The following is a 15,234-nucleotide window of genomic DNA, read 5'->3' as shown; positions in this document are numbered from 1 at the left end:
AAAACCACAAATATTGTTGCTTATTGCCTTAATTTCATGCAGTCTGTCTTTGCTGGGGCAATGCAGAAAATATGGATTAAAATTGCAGAAGCACGTACTGATGTGAAAAGAAATTGGACTATCATGTGAAAATATTGGTAGTGTGATTTGCTAGAGGTACTTAAATAATATTGGAGTGCATTCAGGACATGTCAGGATTGGTTTTGCTTACCAAATCTGCTGTTTAGTCTACAGAATTTGAAAAACAACGTATAGCTAATTAACAAAATGGATCCCTGAAGAGCCCTTTGTGGTTATCTTGTACAGATCAAGTGTCAAAACACGCAGAAAAAAATAAAGGGAAGATTCTGCCAAAGAAGTGGACAGCTTTTCCTCTTTCAAACTGGGGTGAAATCTGTCATTCATTCACCTGTAAAATATGCAGGCAGATTCAAATTACATTTCATTTCACAGCTGTCATTCTTTTGCTTTTTTATCTCTTCTTTGCATTCTTTTTTATGCAGTGAGCTCTGGGGGTGTGGGCTCTCATAATTGTACATTAATTAGTTGCATGCTTCTTTTTAGACACGGCAACATAAAAAGTGAAGTGATGAGCACGCGCTTATCATTAAGTGTGTGAGTAATGGCAGCCCCGTGTAGCTGAGCACTTAAGCATTCCTGTTGTATTTATGCAGCTTGTCACATAGGGATGGAATTACTCACTTTATAATTCAGAATATGTTTAAGGGCTTTGCTGTTTCCAAGGGGAAACTGTTCTGATCTCACAAATACTAATCTTTGTGACCACTTTTACTAATGGTAGTTGTGTGGTTTAATTCAGTTCCACAGAAGTTTTGGGAAAGCTCCTCAGTGGATATGGTAGCTCAGCTCTAAGTATTTACATTGCCCTGTCTATTGATGCTCATGGTTGTGTTTTTGCTAAACAACCTGTTTAGTACACTACGGCGTTCTGTTATGGATTTCAAGTGAAATTTTGTGGTTTTCATTTAATTACAGGAAGAAATTTGCAAGGAACTTCTAGTGAGGATGATTTGACTGAGCAAATCTTCCAAGTATGTGAGTGTAGTGTTATTGTGCCACCTTGATCTCTCTTGCTGTGGATCAAAGCTATGGAAGCAGTCGTCAAAAGGAGTAACAAAGTCTTACTCATTGGTCAGTGTTAGTTTTCTCATTTTAGGATTTTGGCATTTCTGTTTAAGCTCCCTGGTCCTGTTTTCACCTTCCTTTCAATCTGGGATGCAGAAGATTGTTTAAGAGAGACTGGCAGTATTCTCTAGTGAGGCCCCAACACAACTGAACAAAGCAAGCTACTGCTTCCAGCTGAGTAGTTGAATGTATAGTTCTGCTTTGGTAGTTTCAGGACAACTTTACCATGGTGCTGGCTCACTGTTCCAGGCCCAGATGTGAGCTGTGAACCATCTGAGTAGGATAATTGCAGCTACTTAAATGTCCACGCTCTCAGCCTAGTCTTTGCCAGTGCTTTGTAAGCCATCTGCAACAGAGAAAAATGCTAGTGCACCCAAACACTACTGGAAGTTAAATAAAGTTTTTCATGGTCATCTGCATGCCACAGCTTCTTTGACTTGTGTCCCACTATCCCTGAAGCTCCAGTCACTTTCAGAATGTGCAAATGGGTCAGGCATGGAAGTCTGGTGTTTTAATCTGGGTATTCTTGCAGCTGCATTTTTTCTTTGTAGGTGACATATTTTTCCTTGTTGTCTGCTGCTGTGTTTCTTTCATCACCATGTGTGTGATGGCACCACTGTTGTGATCAGAGCTTGTCAAGACTTGCTGTGTCTACGACACCAGTAAAATGCATCAGTCTTCTTCATGTACTACTGACAGTTAAAATCACTCATTTAGTGATCAGTCAAAGTCATTTTTGCTTATTGCTGAGGAGGTGACTTCCTTTTTTTCCCCCAGTAAATCCAGGTTGTAGTTTGTTTTATTTTATCTACTATGATAGAAAGCATGGAGTCAGCTCTAAACTTTTTCCTGGGAAGACTTAAAAATGATTACCAGAGTTCAATATTCTTGTTGCATAGGAAAGCCCTGACAGCTGGTGCAGCAGAGGTACTGAAAAATCCAGATGCACAGAAAATAAGATTTTTTTCCTGAAAAACTGGGGATATTTGAGATTATTTTTTGTTAATAAATTCAACGTTTACTGTGCAAACCATTGGGCTTGAAACTTTTTTTTGTTTATTTAAAATACAGAATTGCCTGATTCTAGGGAATTTTGCTTCAAAGAAAACACCTAATTGTGCAATATTTGTGGTAAAATCACATGAATTGATAGCTTAATAAGATTGTTTTTACAGAGAGAAGACTTTGTAAGATCAAATAGCAATGAGGACAGATAACCAGTGTGTATTCTGAAAGAAATTTAGTGTTGCTCCAAACATTTACATAGACTGTGCCCTTATTTAAACAGTGGTTCCTAAGTAGTGTAACCCCAGTTGTGGTCATTACAGGCCAAGTAAATCAAAGAAAAAGCCCCTTAGAGACAGAATTCCTCTGTTCTTCCTCAACTGTTAATAAGCTGCCAGGTGACATTTGCTACCCCCTTCTCCCAAGGCTGTTCCTAGTTGGTTTTGTCCATCTCCAAGCTCCTTTGCACTGTGTGGGTGAGGGGAAAGCAAGAAAAGCACTTAGTCCCTGTTAGATCGTTTCACTCAGGCAGTAAATAAAGACCTTTACCTCAACATAGTCACCATGCTTGGTCTTCTCCTGTAAGAGCCCATTCAGCTATTGACAGCTATCTTCTGTAAATACACCTGCTACCCTAATAGAGAGGGGGCAAACCCATGAGTTTTGAATGTGAGTCTTTGAAATATTTTACCTAGTTCTTGAAAGAATCCGAGGTGATTTATGCTTTTCCCCATGCAGAATGCCAGGCCCTACAGCAATGCGAGTTTTCTTCTGATCTTTCAACCTCTCCCTCAGCCAAGAACTTGAAGAGTCAGGATATCTCAGTTTTATATCCTTCTGCAAAATGACACTGCTGGCAAGGATCCCTAGGTACAGCACATTACTTATATTATTATGCAGTTTTGTCAGACTAAATTATTATTTTGCAATTTATGACTACCTAGATTAGGGATGCAGAGCTGATCAGGCACAGCAGCATACAGCCTAGCACAGTCATTTACTCCAGCTTTTATACTCTTCATAGCAAGTGGAGTGGCATCTTTTTATTTTAAAATATTTTGAGAGCTTTTTAAGGCTAGGCCCCTTTTCTGAAATCTTTCTCAATACATGATTTCTCCCAACATCTGTGGCAGAAAGATTTCCTCTGTTGAATAAAGAAGGTGTTATTTTGGAAATACAAAGCCAAAAAAGGGTCTAGGATGAATCAAGCTAAGGAATAGAATAGAATAGAATAGAATAGAATAGAATAGAATAGAATAGAATAGAATAGAATAGAATAGAATAGAATAGAATATTTCAGTTGGAAAGGACCTACAAATGATCATCTAGTCTAAATAGCCACATTACCTTACTTTTTTTTGATTTCTCAAAAAGGGAGGAGGAGCAAAGTAAAGTAACAAAACAGAAAGAAAAGTAACAAAATATGCTTAATTTTAATATCTAAAATGGATTGGAGGAACTATAAATATTTCACACTGATGGGATGAAATCCTGTTTCTCCTCAAGTTAGTAAGTGTTTTGCTGCTGGCTGACAGGGTCAGCATTTCAGCCTACATGTCTGAATGAATGTTTTCCTTGAGTAAATGTAGGCCAATCATGTAGGTACCAGAAATAGTATTTTTGTTTCAAAACCAGTCATTTATTTCATTCTTATTTTCTTGCTTCCCTGTATTTACAAAGGCTCTGCATATATTGCATTGTGTTTCTAAAAGCTATCATTTTCTTTAGAAAAGAATATTGTTTGCTCTCATGAATAATTTATCTTGAAGTTCTCTTTTAATCCCTCATCAGATGTACCATTCTTGTATCTTCATAAAGGAGAAGAAAGGAAAACAACACTCTAAGGCTGATTTATGAGGTAAACCATGAACAGTAAAAATATATAAAACCTTGGTATAAAAAAGAACTTCAGTTTTCATTTTAATTCAGTTGTTTCAGTACTTCTGGAACAATACTATTGATTATATACTGATTTCCACTACTCTAACTGACATCACAGAGTATGAAAAGAAGCATGAACAATAAATATGATGAAGATTTGATACTTAACCTCGAGCTAATAAGGCTAACTATATATGTAGGTTTTGAAGGGAAAAAAGAAATACTTGGAGTATAATCTAAATAAAACGGTGAATAGTACGTAATTTGTAATATTTGTGAAATAAATAGTTGATAAAAGAACTTTTAATCCAAGTTCCTATATATCCCATTAGGTTGAAATATAAATAGTTTAGATACAAAGGAGAAAAAACCTAGAAGCACCTTCATAGACGATCTGTGGCCTACAGATGCTTGTTATTAGGTTACTGTTGTTCCTTTGGTGTGCACATCAGATTAGCAAGAGACCTTTCTGCATCCCAGTGAAGTTCAGGTCTATCTTGTCCCTCTGCTCTGTTGGAGGTCATCTACCTCTACTGCCCAGCTGCTGAGCTGGGACACTTTTCCAACTCATTTCCCCACTATAAGATAGGCACCACAGATTGAGTGAAGTGTGTTTAAAGCATCAAAACTGCATGTTGTGGTATTTATAAAAGGTTAAATGGTTTTAATGCAAATAGTTGGGTATTGCCATGAGGAATGTAATTACAAAGTCAAGCCAGTAGGCACTCATCTGTGCCATGGCTTACAAATGGTTGTTCAGGTGTCTGAGCAGACCAATCCAGCCTCTTCCATCCACCAGCTTCATTCATCCTGCAATAATCAGCTAAACCTGTTCTGCTTGCCTGTGCTTGGCTGCCTCAGTGTGCTTCAGTGGTTTGTCTGTGGCTGCTGTCACCTCTTGTGTATGCACCTTAGAGATCAGCACAGTTAGGGGCCACACTGGGGCCTCGGGGTCAGCAGCAGCAGGGAGTGAATTGCAGAGAGTTCTTCTGCGAAGCATTTCATAAAAAGAAACTAAAATGTGTCATAGTAACACTGGAGTGAAATCTTCTGGGGAAAGATGGTCCCCTTAACATTCCTGGAACCACAGGCTCATCTATGTCATCAGCTGGGCTGAACAACACATGATCCCTTTCTAGAGCCATTCATCAGTATTTATAATGGTTCATCAGCATTAATGTTATAAAATTTAAGAAGCTTAAATATTTCCTGAAGTGCAGCTTTTCCAGGAATCCCTGTGGTATTCATACCATATCTTCCTTAAAGTGTTAATTTTAGTTATTGAACAAATTTGGTGGAGAACCTGATGTGCTGCACATATGGGAGTTGCTGGAGATTGATTATACTGATTATTGTGTTATACAGATCTCCAGCCTAAAGGCTGTATGCATATCTTCTGTGGTAATTTCAATGAATAAAAGCAGGGAAGAAAAGAAGGGACAATTGCTGTTTTGGTATTACTTGTTGTTTTGATATTTGTTTCTACATTTTCCACTTTCCTGTCGTCATTTTGGATGCCAGTTCCATAACATCAATCTCAACCTTTTAAATGTTTTCATTTTCTGAAATGCAAACACTAATTTTCAAGAGTACAACCAAAACTCAAAAGTTAGTGTCACATTTCTGACTGTTTGCTGAGTGACAACAAATAACAAGCGTTAGACCTCCTTAGTACAGGTGAAAATACACTTATTAATTCATGTTTCCTGATACTCTCCAGGAGGAGAATGATAAGCAAAAGCTCAGCTCCTCAGAGATGTTTAGGTTCTCTACAAAATTACATTTCAGTAGAGAGACTTGATGGATGATGGGCAGTGCATCTGTATGTGTCCAGGGGCTGTTTTTAGTAGTTGGAAGTTCATACTGGAGCCTTTCTGAGCAAAACACCTGCTGACTTTAGTCCATTTTTGTTTGAGGGAGAGCCTCAGGTTTAAAGGTCTGTTTATTCCAGGGTGATTGAAGTCAGCACAAGTTTAGTCATTGACTTGAGAGAGTGGGTGGCAGTTTTTAGGGGTCTGCTCCTGTTCCAGCCTAAGTCCGCTTGAGCAGTTACCATTATTTAGTGGAAGATAGCTCTAATTCAGGAAATAATTAGTAAAATGTATTTAAACCCTTGTGCAGTTGAATCAGCTCACCTTTGAAAAAGTCTCTCTCCTTCTCTTGGGGCTATTGACAGGAGCAGCAGCAGCAGCTGCTGTGTGGGAGTGTGTGTGTGTGTCTTGCCCAGCAACCTCATTCACTGACGGTGGATTTCACCTCCCACGCTCCACCTGCAAAGACCGGGACTACTCAGTTTCTATCCAGCACCGGTGGATGCAGCCTGGTGTTAATACTTGGCTGGAAAGCACTTGCAGTTTCCCTTTTTCAAAAATTTTGAGTGCTGGAAATACACATCCATTCCCCCACCAAATGCAAATTCATGATCTGCAGGATAGGTGGAAAGGTGTGACTGCATGCAGAATTATGAATGGAAATGAACCAGTCCCAGTGTTCTATTGGGACTGGTTTGTCGTGTGTGTGTGTGTGTACAGATCCATTTGTATAAGGATCCATTGATCCATTTGTATAAAGAATTGCAGTGCTAATAGTCATAGTGGCTGCTCCTTTGTTGTCACTGTACACATTGAACTGGAGACTGCTGTTAAAATACTCCACCAAGAACACAGGAACGTCTGGTTTTCTCTCTTACTAATTTTTTCCAGTACTTCTTTAGTTTGTAACTTTATTTAAAGTAAAATGGCCACATTATCTCTTGTTTGATTTTGTTTTATTTGCATGATAGAATATGTAAAATACAATGCATAAAATTGCATAATGTGTAATGAAAATATATTTAATATTAACTAATATTTATAAGTAAAATAAAAGAGAAAGTTTATTAAATTCATGAAGTATAGAACATATAATATATAAAAATATCTATCAGAGAATCCCAGAATTTTTTATGTTGGAAGGGACCTTTTCAGGTCATCTAATCCACAGGCCCCTAAATTATCTTTTTTTCCAAAGAAAGTAACTTTTTCATTTCAGCAAGGCTAGTTTCATACAGCTTCTTCTGTCTTATTTAAACCATTTATTTGATGCATCTTTAAAAAAGAAACCAAAGATAAGGATTTAAATTACATAAACTATAGAAAAGAAACTCGCTTTTTAGAAAATTACTAGTAGTTTAATCTAGAAGAATGATCACAAAGTTCAGCAGTGTCAGCAGCTACTGGTCCTTTGGAACTAATAATAACAGGATGATTTTTTTATAGCATTTACAATTCCATATCTGATTTATTCTATGATTCTTTAAAATAATAATTCTAATTGTGGAGGTGTCACCTCTTTAAAACTGGTTTGTTCATTCCGTATGTGAGCCACACCCTGAAAAACCGAAAGGCTTTGCACATGCCTAATTTAAGATTTAACCTAGCATCAGTGTTAAACCTGTTTCAGTCTGTCATTCTCTTGCTGAAAATGCTGTGTAACTCAAGGGTTTCTATTTGCTCCTTTAGCAAATCAATTATAATCTGCCTTGGCTCACAGCTTAATTCCTGCAGCCGAAGGTGCACAGTGTTCTATTCTTCCACTGAAAATAATTGGGGAAAAAAATTTACTGCCTTTTCATTTTTTTGTTGTATTGAATGTAACAAGAAGAGCCAGCTTGATAGCACTGTAAGCTAAACTCTCATAATTGTGCTCAGGGCAAACAAGAGACAATCAGAGCTCCTCACACAGACACAGAAACCTTCAGCCTTTCACCTACGTGCAGCTTGTTTTGTGTATTCTTACAGCGCTTTTCAACAATGTCTTGGTTGCTGATAACCAAGAACTGGACTGGTAATCACTCCTGATTGCTCCTGGACTTCTGAAAAGGTTTTGTGGGAATTTTAAAAAAGGGTTTATTTATTCATGTTTCTTTAGGATACCATGATGCTACAGTCTAAAAGATCCCTAGCTTTAGAGTTGCAGAATCCCTGGGAAGTTCGGGAACCTGACTCTGCAGTGACCTTTTCTGAAACAAAGGTCAGCGAGCCATAGGCAGACTTGCCAAGTCAACTGCTTTTCCCTGCAGACTAAAGCTTTGTGGCCTTATCCACAGATCTGTTAGGAAATTTGGCCAAGCCACTGCTTTTTGTTGTCTGAGGCACAATATGTGTGTCAAATGAAGTTTCATACTAAGTGAGAGTGATTTCAGTAAATGGAAGTAAAATTTGTGTTGAAAGAGCTTAAATTCCATCCTGTGGCTCCATATATGTTATTTCCAATTTATTACAGTTTTAATGATTTCCTAGATTCATTCATGGGATGTGTTTTTGTACAAACCTCACTCCTATTTTCATGCTTGTTTTTTTTGTTCTCTCAAAGTTGAGAGGGATGGAACTTATTTGGCACATTAGGGAATTATCTTCCAACTGTTTGGATTAGGTTGGGATCAAAAAATTACCTCATTACTGCTCTTAATACCTCATTATTGCTAACTCATTGTTTCCTATGCCTTTTAAACACAGGGGTTTAATTCCTTTATTTCAGAGGATCATTTTAGGAATAGGAAATCTGGAGAGGCCATTAAAGTTATTTTAAACAGATTAATAGAAATGTTTTCACAGTTGGAGGTGGCTTGAGGTGACAGTTTTGCTTTGACAGTGTTGTGGGGCTTTTTAGTTTTGAATGAAGATTAAATTTGGACCATGACAAATATATGATCTTTCCCCCTCTTCCTTCAAACTTCTGTTTTTCTGAGAAATAGACCTCAGTACTGAAAAGGCTGTGAAAGCTGCAGATTTTACTGTATTGAATCTCTCCAGTATAATATTTTCACTATTTTCCTTTATCTGTGTTTATTTGCATCTTAGATTAGGGCACCTGTTTAAGGCAAGAACTGTGAGTTCAGGTAGTGTTACTCAGCCAGTATATCTTTGGAGACAAATTCAGTAAATTTTTCCATTGATATTTTAGAAGGAGACTCTGTTTTTACCTAGTACACTTCGGGTTAAATGCTCAGTTCTTCTAGGTCTCCAGAGCTTACAGGAAGCTCAGAGATCTGCTGCTTTATTGCTACTGCACATCTGACCCAGTGTCCATGGAGTTTTTTCACTGAAATATGATCTGAAACTAGGAATGTGTATGCTGCTAAGGATTTAAAACTTCATTTGTGTGGTGTAGCAAAAATGCATGCCAATCAAACATAGCTTCTATATTGAATATTTTTAGGTCATTTAGGTCACACAGACTTCCTGCTAGACCTGGAATTCAGACACTGGACACAGATATGACCCTGGGAAGTGGTAACTCTGAGGTGTTGACAGGGATTAGTGAATTGTGGACTGAGATCAGTCAAATATGTTACCTCATAATTTTTTATTAACTTCAGAAGCCTCAGTCAAGGTACTTATAGCAAAATTTGAATATGTGAGTCACAGACCAGATCCTGTGGATCAAAAGCTCAGTGGCTGAACTTTGCACTGGGCTTTATCAGAATAAGTTGCACTTGAGAGTTCCAGTGATACCTGTTGCTGCTGCAGGGTCTGGGTTCAGATAGCTCTGCAGTGTGGCAGCTCTACACAAATACACTCACCTGGAATTTGTTATGTGCTCTAAGGAATAGCTTGTCATCAAATCTGCATACCAGTAATCGTATATGCAGTGAATAAAGGTAGATTGTGCCTGTCTATGGCAAAAGGCAGGGGAATATACATCACTTGGCTGTTTCACTTTTTTATTATTCAGTTGGCTCAATTGACTCAAATTAACTTTTTGATAATTTTTCGGTCAGGTTCCATTTGTTTCAAAAGGATGACAGATCAGAATTTGTGAGACTCTGTCCTTTTGTATTATCAGGAGGACATAGTGACAGAATTTGAGTCTGGCAGCACCATTGGCTATTTTGGCCAGTGTTGTACAGGATGAGGTGGGATTGGCCATTACCAGCTCCATGAACGTGTTGTAACAGCAAACATTTGGTCGGCTCTACAAGTTGTAACTACTGACACTACACTTGTGGTGCTGTCCAAAAAAAAAGGAAGGATAGTAGTGGTAGTGCATCAGATAATGCTCAACTTAATACAATCAGTGTTTCAGTAATTGAGGGAATGTTGGACTTCATTGCATGTCCCTGATCAGTTCTGAAATTCTGACGCAGTTTTGTGAAGAAATTAAACTTTCTATCATAATTTTGTTTATGTGCCACAACTTTTTACACTTGTTTGCAACTTCTTAGCCCATCTTTTAAAAGTTATGGGTTTGCTATGACTAGGTATTCATTAAATGCCTGCTACTTTCTTTTGTTTGAAGAGAATTCATTTAACAAATAGATACACTGTATTGATTCACTGTCTTGGCTAGGTAGAAATGGCTATTAAGATCACAATATCACTCAAATATCTCAAAATAACTTGTATAATCCACCCTTCTCTTTTTATTGTAAAGAAAAACGCTGTTTTTTTCTAGCAGGTAAAAACCTGCTAGACAGGCTGTTTTAACAACAGCCACAGCAATATGTCACAAGATAAACTCGGTGAAGCTACACAAGAACAAACCTGGCCCACAGACACTGAGTTTATTTGAAATTCATGTACACAGTCATGTGAGTCTTTTGTGTTTGCAGCTTTGTACCATTCCACCTGTGCTAGATACCTGGCAATACATCTTAGGTTTTCCACATGTTGTCTGGCTCTCAGTCCACACACAGATGCATTTGTGTGTGTGTTCACACTGCAGTGAGCAGAAGTGACTAAACACAGCCGACACACTGAGCAACAAAACAAAGTAGAAATGTTCAGGAAAAGGCTATGCAGAAAAGACATTTGACTTTTACCCAACTATGTTTGGCTGTATGTGTGTAAGGGAAAACAGGCAACTTTGTGCCAGCAGTAAAATGATTTGTTGATTGGAACAAAATAACCAATATCTAAAAAATACATGTTGTATGCATAAAGTGAATGTGTTACATACATGTTTGGTGTTCCACAGCATGCATAAGATAAATTCAATATGCAATTAAGTGATAATTTTTTACTATATTTGGTTAATTCTTTCATACCCTAGTATTTCATGATAGGGATTCAAGTCTGTGGCATCTGTTCTTAACTTACAGTCTGTGGTCTTTAGAGAATTGCAAATGTTCATTTGCAGAAGCTACATGGGACTACATATCACATTTAATGTGCATGTTGTACAGCATCCCCACTGTGTCAGCTCTGTTAACTAGATGCTGACACTAGATATACCAGTAAATTTGAAAATAACCAAATCAAAATTATATAGCTCTCACCAAGGACTTGGAGATCACTGTGCACTTCCATTTGCCCTCATAAAAGAACATTTAATTGGATTATGTACTTACAAAATTTCAAATTTGAAAAGTGTGGTGCTACATGTTTCTTCCATTTTTTATTTCTCTTTGACTTTTTTTTTTAAAAGAACTCTGTACTGGAGACACCACTTTTTGATATCATATCTATCAACCTGGTAGTGAGTCAGCAGTACAGTTGCTGTTGATATAATACATTCATAATTTATTGTGGTTTTATATTGCTTTTGTGATTGTCTCTAGGAACTGTCATTAGAATTTAGTTCAGTATTAATCAGAGAGGCAAAGCTAGGCAATCACTGTCTTCTATTTCTATTTGAAAAAACAAAACAAACAGCAGAAAATCTTTTACATTGAGAAAATAACACTACAGAAGCAAACTTTACCTTAGGTGAGCTAGTCCTCTTTGCATCCTTTTACAAGCAGGAGAAAGAGGATCCTTCTGACAGCAATTCAGAGGATTTATGTGTCTGTCTCTTGACCACAAAATAGGACTAGGGCAATTTTTCTTGAGTAAAGTTAATCTGTGGGGATGACTCTCAATTTGCTTCTATTTTTCTGCTTTGCATCAGACTACAGTATTCAGCTAAAATGTAAGATAGAGAATCATAGGATTTGTCATTATCTGCTAATGCTAGTCTAATTAATTACAGGAACAGGATATATACTATCCTGTATACGATTTGATTTTTTTTTAAGAAGGAAAGTACTTAAATCCATTCTTGCCATTTAATTTGATGCAGCCTAGATATAGAAAGTGATTCTGTGTTTTGTATACTGAATATGTAATCCCATTCTCATTTCTCACTGTCAAAGATATCTAGTGATCTCATGTGGAAAGCTCAGAGTGCTGTGTCATGGTCAGCATATTTGGTTTCTTTGGAACTAGGCAACCCCAACTTTGTCTATTCCAAATAACAACATTTCTCAGTAATAGAGTTCTTTTTAGAGTATTGATAGTACTTGGCAGGAATGGAGAACTGTGTGTGCTAGATGATGGTCCTAAACCAGGACACCTAGTTAATTGTGGAATTTGGTTCTCCTTTATTTCATGAGCTGACTTCCAGATTCCTTCTCTTTGTACCAGAGAAGCATTTTACAAGCAATAGGAACCAAACTGGGAAGGAACCTAGGATTTTTGTTCTCAGATCTGGTAGCAATCTTATTTCTTGCAAAGATCTCACAGCTCTTATGACTTTTGAGGTGTTTTTAAAAACGTCTGCTAATGCACTTTATTATATCCATCTAATCTGAAGACAAGACCACAAGACCCACCACAAAGTTCTCTGAAGGTATCTGGAGAGCTCTCCATTATTTCATTGTGCTGTGGAGAACACCACTAGACCCTTTGAGAGGGAAACTGCTTTCAGACAGTATGAAAATGTTTGTGATTCTGTTAAAAACCTCTCTTCCTACCTCTCCTTCTGCTTGAGCCTGTCAATTCTATGGTTGCTTCTCTACTGGCCATTGTAGTGACCTAACTGGTTCTTAAAATCAAGCTGCAAGCTCCTCTTAGTGTTTTCAAGGCCTCATAATACAGTTCCTTTCTCCCTCTAACAGTTTTAGAATGAGCACACAAATCCTGAAGTCCTTTTCCTCATCCTGTGTGTCCTGATTTTGGCCAGTTGTTCTCCAGTTAGAATGGAACTGCAGCACTGTGCTATGAGTTGCAGAGAGGAGAATGGAAGAAGATGAGCAGAGAATCCTTCCTCCACCATGGGAGAGAAGGCTTCCTTTCTCAGACACCACCAAACATGTGCCTTGTTCTACAGCCTGGTGCAATGTTTATAAATGGATTTTCTGAGTTCATGACCTATTTCAAAACAAGTGCCAGAAGCCAACACATTTTGTCCTGGCTCATCTGGGCAGAGTGGGCACCTGTTGCACAAAGATTCTTCACCCTGGTCCCTCCCATGGGTAAATCTGAGCTTCTGTCTGGATAAGAAAAGGTCTTGAATAAAAAGGAACAGCTCTGAGAGAATCACATAGAAACTTAAATGATATGCAGATCTTTGGGGTTTTAAAAATTATTCTTTTCTGAGCATTCAAGTATGTTTATTCAAATGGCATTGTTAAAATCCAGGTAGGATTTTATAATTTCATATGACCAGATTCCATTTTAATTTTGCCCAAATGTGGAAAAAAAGGAAGACAAATAGCTTTGAAATTTGAGTACATTTAATTAGATGGCAATTAGAATTTCCTATAACCATATAAGTTTGGGACAAAATTTTACAAACCATTCTGCATGAAAGCATTACCTGCTTTCTGAAGTGGAGAAGAATGCATGAGAATCACCACCAGGTGTGTCTAAACTGTCTTATGCAGTTAAGAGGAATCTGTGTATAAAGATTTTTTCTTGACCATGACAGTTAAAGGACTAACATGTACCAATCTATGTTTCTTAAAAATACATGGAGCCTTTTCCATGTCAGTTCCAGAGGCTGCAGTCTGCAGGAATCGTGTAAGGATTTGGGATGCTCTTGGGGTAGTGATTCCAAATTGTAAGCTGAAATGACCTGAAATTTCTTCTAAATTTCAGAGGTGTTGCATAGTGTGGGAGATCTGACAGGTTCTAAGAGAAGGGAGACCAAGATACATGAGATCTGTGGAACAGCAAGAGGTGAGATTTGATTATCTGGTCATAGATCATTGTATTTTTACCACTTTGGTGGTTTAGCACCATGCTCTCCTCCCCCTCTCAGCTTCCCAGCATTCACTAACAGCAAAAAAATAAAAATTTCAGTTTGGTGCATGAAAATATCTAAAGGACTCAAATGAGATTCCTATTAGGGTAGAAATAGGCTTTGGAAATCTGCTGTCATCCCATCAGCCCACAGAAACACTCCAAAATATCGTATTCTGGGGGAGAGAATGGAAAATATCTAGAGCAACAAATGTGGCAGCTGGAAACAATTTTTAAAAAACCGGGTAGGCCAGTCATGTTATGAGGGGTAAGAGAGGCAGCTGGGAGATTTAAAAGAGAAGGCCTGGGAGCAGCTGAAAGGTGCCAGCAGTCTGTTAGTGAGAGCATCTGAGAGCTAAATGGCTGCATGTGATGAGAAAACATGCCAAAATGATAAGAAAAACAGCTGGAGAAAAACAAAATTTCAAAGGGATGGATATGCAAATTCTGCTGACTATTGAATGGGTAAATGAATTACTTGGGCTTTTTTCCTCTCTGCTCTCCTAAGTTCCTCTTGTTTTCACAGATCTTTTTTCAGAATCTGCAAGTGGCTTTTTCTGCTGCCTCTTCTTCCTCTTGACCTTTTGTTTCCTCCACAGAAAATCATTATTTCTGAACAATACGGTTCATTTGTTTATAGTCTCTAAGACCAAAATTTTAACTGCTTATTTGTCTTTTTCTTCACCTGCCTGTTACTGTGGATGTGAAAACCTTTTGGTGGAACATAATTTTCTGTGAAGGAAATACACAGGTAGTGGTGGATTTCAGTAGCTCCAAGTGTCATTCTGGGTAGGACCTGTAAGATTTAGATGGCTTTGTGTTACAGAGGTCTAGCTGGAGGAGCTGGCAGGCTTGGCAGGCCTGGTCAGCTGCCTCTAGAATGTGGCAGGGACTAAACCAAGTTTGTAGTAAGAACATGGTGACTTTGGAAAGTCAACCTTAAAAATGCACAGATTTTCAAGGTTTTACACTTGCAAGTGTATTTTTGTATGTATTTTGCCATATGTAGAATTTTTAGTTTACTTTTATGTGATCACATATTTGAATCTAGTGGAGGTGTGTGCACCAGTGATGTAAAGACATATGCCAATATCTGATACAATAGCATGTTCTTTACCTATGTCTACTGTTTTTCAGCTGTGAAAGCAGGAGACAGTATGTATGTACTTTTTCCCTATAGATCATAAGGAACAAAGAGCTTATGTGAGAAAAAGAGTAC

This window comes from Zonotrichia leucophrys, chromosome 2, assembly GCF_028769735.1.
Source record: "Zonotrichia leucophrys gambelii isolate GWCS_2022_RI chromosome 2, RI_Zleu_2.0, whole genome shotgun sequence".
Classification (NCBI taxonomy): Eukaryota; Metazoa; Chordata; class Aves; order Passeriformes; family Passerellidae; genus Zonotrichia; species Zonotrichia leucophrys.
The sequence above is the reverse complement of the archived record's forward strand: the minus strand, read 5'-3'. Positions refer to the sequence as shown.